The sequence below is a fragment of the Laetiporus sulphureus genome (genome assembly GCF_001632365.1).
Source record: "Laetiporus sulphureus 93-53 unplaced genomic scaffold LAESUscaffold_105, whole genome shotgun sequence".
Taxonomy (NCBI): Eukaryota; Fungi; Basidiomycota; class Agaricomycetes; order Polyporales; family Laetiporaceae; genus Laetiporus; species Laetiporus sulphureus.
In genome coordinates, this window is record NW_024468614.1 from 38,975 (window position 1) to 45,520 (window position 6,546).

Consider the following 6,546-nt stretch of genomic DNA (forward strand, 5'->3'; position numbering starts at 1 on the left):
GGTACCTCCAGCATACTCCATTCACTGCGCAATGTGATTGAGATTTTGGAAATGTTCCCAAATGAATTGTCAGATACCATCGTTGCCTGTGATCATCTCGAAGCTATCATCTGATTTGAGATAGCTAGTCACTGGACCTTTAACTGGGACGTTGTCGACATATGGCACCATGAATGCAGGAATTTCTGATTGAAAATGTATGTGACATCATTGTGGAAGATCGGCACTGAGTTGGTCAACCCCATCGGAAGGGTGACAAGTTGCAAAGCTCCAAATGGCATCTGGAACGTGGTAAGGTCATGTGATGTCTCTGCTATGAGTCTCTCATCATATCCAACATATAGATCGAGCATGGCTCCACAGGCACGACTGCCGAACTGCTCCACTAGGTGCTCCGGAGTCAGCATAACTCCTGTGTGCTGAATCGTAACTGCATTCAATGGTTCAAGGCTGTGCATGAGTCGTAGAGACTTTCTGTCCTTCTTTATGATGCAGAACCATTGCGATCGGTATGATGAGTTTGAAGGCTTGTAAACTTCAGCATCCAACTTCTTCTTGATAATCACACAGACTTCCTTGTAAATGCCTGGTGGAATTGAAATGTTCTGCTGAACCCATGGCTGATGTAAAACGACTGAGAAATCTATCAGTGGGAAGTATTCCGATTTGAACCATCCTCGCTCAGAATCACTTCAAGCAAAAGCTTGGTTATGCAAACACATGAATGCATGCATAAGGGCTCGCTCTTCTGGCCACAAGAATCCTGGCTGGTGTATGATATTCAAGGCCTCCATTCTTTCTTTCATATAGTGACTGGTTGGAAAGAAAGGCCCAGGCCACTCGGGAAGCTCAGGTAGGTGTCGCAAAGGGTCCCCGATGATTTTGCAAATGATTCGGAATTGCTCGGAAACTGATGCGATCACTGGTCTAGTTTTGAGCGCAACTGGCTTATACTTTTTCTTGGTCGCAGCATAGCTTGCTCTCAAGCTTGACTTTTGACTGCAACTTTGGCCTATAACCATCTGTAGTAGACACGAAGTTGAGCTTCAGGAAGTTGATCGAAAATCTGAAGTGACTGTGTATAATGATGACACCATGTCGAGGACCTGTCCTGAGGCTCACGAATAGCTTGACTGAATGAAGATGGGATCAGAAGGTACGACTGGGGAATAGGCTGATATAATCAGGGTATTTGTGCTGCTTACATCAATGATTAATGCCATCCCGCTGCTTTCGGCACTCATATCTTCCATTAGTGAAAACCTGGATCCTTCGATCACAAGTGCTGTGCCCTGACTCATGGTGGTCCTCTTGGTATAGTGGGTATCATTGTGACTCTTCCTGTGTTGGGACATACAATTGTAACTGTCTGATTCTCATCAATGAAATTGTGCACCACACTCTTAGTGAGCACGTCGAATGGTCATCCTAGAAGAATATCGTATGTGGCTGCATGAATGACATGGATCTGCAAGTACAGGACCATATCTCCGACTTGGAACAGTACATTGCAAACCAGTTCGAGCAACTGGTCAACTTCTCTGTTCGCAGACTGCATGTTGAGCTTTATTGTTGGATCGTAAATAAGCCCCAGCGAGAGGCAGACATCTTCGGACATTGCGACAATCTGGCATCCTGAATCTAGAATCACCTATACTCATTCCTTGTTGTCGATAAGTGTGTCTATCAATCGCAATGCATGCGAGTCTTGTGCGACTGTTAACTGTTCTGGCTCTTCTTCATTGTGAATGTGCTTCAGGTAGGCATTATACAGATCAGAAATGACTGAGCCTGTCGCTGCTAAAGGCTCTCCTCAACAGGTGAGCTCTTCCTCCTGTCCGATCATGAAACTGCTGTCTTCTGCATTTTTGAAGATCATCGCCATTCCGGTCACACTTGGCGGTACTACTCATTTCGGTGTGCATGCTTCGCGATACTTGTTGCACACATCTGATGATATCGACAGCAACTCGCCATGACTTCATCGATCGCTCAAAAACTGTAGTCGCAAGCTTCAGCTGGTAGACTGGTGGTGCATTGTGATAGGCTGCATTTCATGCTCCTGGCTTTGGGGCTTGACCGAAATTGTGAGTGTTGGGCAGAACATACAACACATCTCGAGCTGATCAGAAAGGATGCTCTGGCACTGAATCTGCAACCACTGGAACTGACGTACCCAGCGTGCTCTCAGTGGCCTTCTCTGGCTCCACCTGAGGTTGCAACTGCTGTTCAGGTGCCTTCTCAGATTGCGCTGGCTTTGCAGCTGATCCTGCCAGTCACCTCAGTGGCATATAAACTCCATCAAAGACTGGTTGCGATCACTTCAGATTGAACAACTCCTGCTCCAATGCTTCGATTCTATCCTCTGCGTCTAGTGAGAATGAGCTGGCTTTGTCTTCCGAGACCTCAAATAGATTCGCTGCTGAAACTGATGCCGTGACTGGAGTCTGGTTCCATCTGTGCCACCCATAAATCTGATCGCAAATTGTGATGCCTGGAATTGTGCGAGGGATGAAGGTGCCATTTGGAAGAACAACTTTTCCAGCTGCATTGCACATGCACTTGCTGCTCTTAATGTCCTCCTTGACGTGCTTGCATGTTCTGATCATGCCTCCGGCTTCTCCACAATAGTGGCAAAATCTGCTCAGATTTCCGTTTGTGACTAGTGGTCTGCTCACAGTTGCAGCTTGACTCCCATGCTTCGCAATTCCTCCAGTCACAGCTTCTGTGAGCGTTTGAACTGACTTGACCAAGCTTTCAATAAGCAACAAGATATCCTTGCTCTTTATCACTGATATGCTGCTAGTTGAAGTAGTTGTAGTCAGCTTTACAGTGGTCAGCCCTGCGCTAGTGCCATGCAACACAAACTTTGCTGCCTCATAGACGTCATTTACTGAGTAGGGATTATCTGGGTAATGGTCTGGCTGCTTCAACTGCAGGCGCTGCGAAATCTGACTTCATAACTCCGGTGGGAAACCTCGAACGAATGCGTGATTGTGTTCTGACTGCGAAATGCGAGTCTTGCCTATGAGAAATGAGGTGATGGCTAGGAACTCTCGATGATAGTTCTGCGATCATCTGAATCTCCAGTCGGGCTTGCTCTTCAACTAAGAGGTCCATGTCTCGCACTTCCCACTTTTGCTCTGTATCTGCATCTGGATACAGCACCTGGATGGCTTGTCGCAGATTGACATAGGTTTTCGCTCGATCGGTATATTCTGGAAGTGACTCAACGAGGTCGGCAACGTTTATATTAAGATAGTGTTTCACCCAAAGCTTCTTCTCAGCTTCAGTGTTTACTTGGCAACATGTAAATAGGATTTCTAGGTCATCGAAGAAGTGAAAGAGTGTTCTTGGCTGATCGGGATCAAACATGGGTGCCGATCAATCACCACGAAACGGCATCTGATTGGTGATTATGGTGCCCATAGTGACTGTGGCTGTGGTGGTCAGTAGATTAAGTGTTTAAGTAGAGTTCTGGATGGAATTCGATGCCTGTTCAGCTGTGAAGGCTGCTTCTAGCTTGTCTAGAAGGGTCCTAAGCAGAACTTCTTGCGACAAAGCCTCGGAGATGTGTTTCGACTGTGCTTCTACTGTAGAAGACTGGGACGGATGGTGCAATAGTGGGGTAAGCAAACTAAGTGGACTGGGGGTTCTAGAAGCTGGTGATGTTGATTGCGAAGCTGAGGAATGTGTTTCGAATATGGAGATGGTCGAAAATTGGCTAAGTGTGGTCGGCCTTCTTTTGCTCACTCGAATCTGGCCCTCTGAAACTCGTGTAGTCGCCTGAGTCTTTGATTGAATGACAAGAAGACTTCTTCATCTGATGTTTCACCTATTGTGGTAATCCTGACTCTGTTTCAAGGGGATACCAAACTCCTTCTTCGATCTCTGATTGTAAGGCTGATGACTCGGTGCTGTGAAACTTTGAATCCTCTCCACCCCTCGCGGTGGGCTCCAGAAATGATATGCTCAACCGCGTCCTGGCCATGAGCAGCGCTCCTGGCTGTGAGCAGTGCTCCTAACCAAACCCCTACTGGTGGAAGGTGAACTGGGGCTCTGTCTGTTTGCAGTCCCTTTGGGCTATGGTAACAGGAAACTTCAGATGATAATGCAGCGACGGGCGGCGGTGAGTCATTCAGCTGTGATGCTTGAAACAGAGTCAGATTGTCAAAGGTTCTGAATCGGTGAGTGTCGGACTCGACTGTATGGATGCCTCTGACTGGAAAACAGTCAAAAGCTGGAATGCGGGGGTGTGTGGGTGTAGAATGCGATTGGCAACTTCCGTACTCATGAACTGTGGTGGCTGAAGGTCTGAGCTGAGGCACGAGGACCTTCTATATCTGAAAAGTGCTGGTCAAGCACCAACGAGCAATCTCTAACTGTCCTCGAGCTGGAATAAGCACCGACGACGAAGCCCTGAGCACTTCTGACTGAAACGAGCATCGACAATGAACCTCTGGATGTCTCTGAATGGGAACGAGCACTGACAATGAACTCATGGGCGCTAGCGAGGCTACAAGATCCAATGGGGACAGAATCCTGGTTTGAGACTCATGACTGGTGGCGTGTGAGCAAAATGTGATAGCGTGAGATACAAGAACACAATAACATGACTTATCTGGCTGAAACCTGAGTCGAGCTAGAGGCCACTGGTGAGAGTGCTGCCTCTCTCAGTGTCGAGAATCCCAGAGATGTAGAATGTGATCACAATAGATGTAGACGTAGTCGAGCACGATGCCTTAGCGTAGATGAGACCTGAGCTGAGCGCTGCTTGGTGGGGAAACTCCCTGGAAAACTTCTTGTTTTTTCTATGTACAATGTGAATTATATAGTGGGTTGAAAATGAGCTAGCTGAGTCGCCGAAACATCTCACAAAGCTCGCTCCTGCTCCTCTTCATACCATACAGTTGGGGAAATGAAGTCTGGCCCTGCCAGGATTTGTCGGTCTGCTACCTTGTCTTCTGTTCAGTTAGTGCACTTGCTTGTTTCTGAGTTGCCTAACTGGTCATGTTCTGCTTCTGGCACTGCACCTCATAATCGGCTACACTTCCTCGTGGCTCGCTCATCATTTCTGCACCTCATGTTTCACCTTCTGACCCTTCACACAGTTCCATGTTCCCAGGCTGTCAGTAAAGTCTTTTTGCCCACTCTGGACTGTTCTGGCTCAGTGTTTGTCTTTCTGGGTCACGGCGACTCGCTATCTGATTGTGTGATAGTCAGACGCAGTTTCTGGCATTTTTCGATCGCAGAATATCTCAGTGCGTATCAATACTATCAATACCCCGAAGATATGATGGAACGGCTCCTCAATAGACTTTGCATATGTGACAACCTGATCCCTGAATAGGATCCTCAATAGGGTTGCACCATTAAGTCTGGGCCATTCCAGAGCTATATTAAGAGACAGAACATCTGGATCATTCACATGCATCACTCAGCATACACATCACATACACCTATTATGTTATGAGTCCAGAATGTTTAGAGTGCACATCACGTGCAGCTCAAATTCACAGATCGGAACTATGGTCCGATCAATGACTCAAGTCTGGACCAACTGAGTAACGAAGTTGCCAGACTAAGCCAAAAGTCTTGGATCCAGATTAACTAGATAAGATAGAAGCCAAGAAGTGTGGGGTAACTCCACACCTGTATTAGTCTTGGCCAATATCAAGTTAGTAGCCGGAACACTGTCGGATGTTTCACCAACAGAAGGGGATAAGTATTGATTGGTCGGAACCCCAGATTGAGATATCTTGGGATTCCTCAGTTAAGGGTACTCATGCCGCAAGGCATGGTCCAATAGATACATGCAGTTATATTCAGATCATACCTGCGGTTAGGTCAACACAATGTAGCAGCACCATTAGAAGGTATCTGGCGCAGCACCTCGCCATTGAGTACTAAAGATAGGATTCCCATCTGTCCTCGATCTGTGGGTCCACCCCCGATATCAGGGATCCTAGTACTCGATGTAATTATAATAGTAAGTAGGATAGATGGTATATCAGGGTCCTACCCTGCTTATATATATACTAGGGCTAACTGGGAGTAGATTCCCAGTTCCATCATACTTCCGATGACCTCACCTGAGGTCCACTCCTTAACCAGAGTGCGTACAGACTGGCTAGCAATTCAGGTCAATGATCATCCGACATGGGACTTCAGGCCTGCTTGTAGTTGGCTTGTGAAAGCCATTATCCTGCCACCACCTACTTGTCGACATATCACGCTCGACCTATTCAAGTTGGTTCTGGATGTTAGAGGTAATTCATGTCTAGTCAGAATCATGTTGGTGCCGACACATTAAATTGTGTTCAGAGGATATTCCTGAGTGATTCGTGACAGGCACTATCATTGGCCCTGCAATGCAACTGCGACAATGATGCAACTCACGCTCCTAGGCTCCCAAACATTTGACAAAATCATAGACAATACATAAAAGCACGATGAACATGAGCAATGACTCGGATTCTATATATGTCATGTGAGGCACATGTACCATGTAGCTATTCACAGCATAAGACTGACTTGCTCATAGCA